We start from the raw sequence: 1,099 nt of genomic DNA on the forward strand, positions 1-1,099 counted from the left end.
ACTATCGCGGGACCCAACGCAACAGAGTGCGGCACGGGACAACACTAGATGGCCGAGTGCAGGTGCGGGCGGGTGGAGACTCGTGTGTGGGGGATGCGGGAGAATAATGGTGTACTCACACTAGGCAATCTTAACCGTGCCCGAGCGCGTCTGACCCCCAAAGTTGGAAGAGGTTGGCCAGAGCGCGGTTCTCTTGGGCTCGGGCGCGGTACGCATGCAGTGTGAGCGGAGCGCGGAACTTCTGATATGCCAGGGCATTAACGGTTTTTATAAAAAACATTTTATAGTTTGTTATAGAAAAACAAGTTATCCAGAGCCTCGATCATAACATTATAACAGGCACCTTCAGAGCAGAGACCTGCACTATCGCGGGACCCAACGCAACAGAGTGCGGCACGGGACAACCCTTGATGGCCGAGTAGAGACTCGTGTGTGCGGGATGCGGGAGAATAAGGGTGTACTCACACTAGGCAATCTGAAATGTAATCACTGTTATCTTGAGTCATGTTATAGACTTTCAATGTCCAAATGCTTGTTTAGCATTATAATTATTATAATTATTTTCTTGCATTATGACAAATGCTTTTCATATGCATGTCCCATGTCAACAATGTGGCTTATTATGTGACATTATCAACATGGGATCTGTTTTTTCATTTCCTTCAGGGAAAATAATCTAAAAAAAATTACATTTTCTTGAGCCTTTCAAAGTATACAAATGCAAATTGAACTGAAACAAATTATTTAAACATTAAATCATGTAAACTGTAGTTTGACATTAAAATTTAATAACTTTAACTAACCTTAACAATAAATGAGAGAGACAGAGACAAGAGTTAGTGGATGCCCAAGCGGTCCTCTTTGCTGTCTGAGGATGCGCTGCAGTTGTCACGGTAACTCTACTCTCTCAAATATCACCCGGAATTCGGAAAATGCAGCTGGACTGTCCAGTGCAAACTCATTATAACACATTAAAATATATACAATATATACATATAAACAATTTAATATTTTTATGATCCAAACTATGCAGGGTGGTCACATATAATTATATATATATATATATATATATATATTAGTGCTGGGCAACGATTACAAT

The sequence above is a fragment of the Sinocyclocheilus rhinocerous genome, unplaced genomic scaffold (genome assembly GCF_001515625.1).
Source record: "Sinocyclocheilus rhinocerous isolate Xijiao unplaced genomic scaffold, SAMN03320098_v1.1 scaffold499, whole genome shotgun sequence".
NCBI lineage: Eukaryota > Metazoa > Chordata > Actinopteri > Cypriniformes > Cyprinidae > Sinocyclocheilus > Sinocyclocheilus rhinocerous.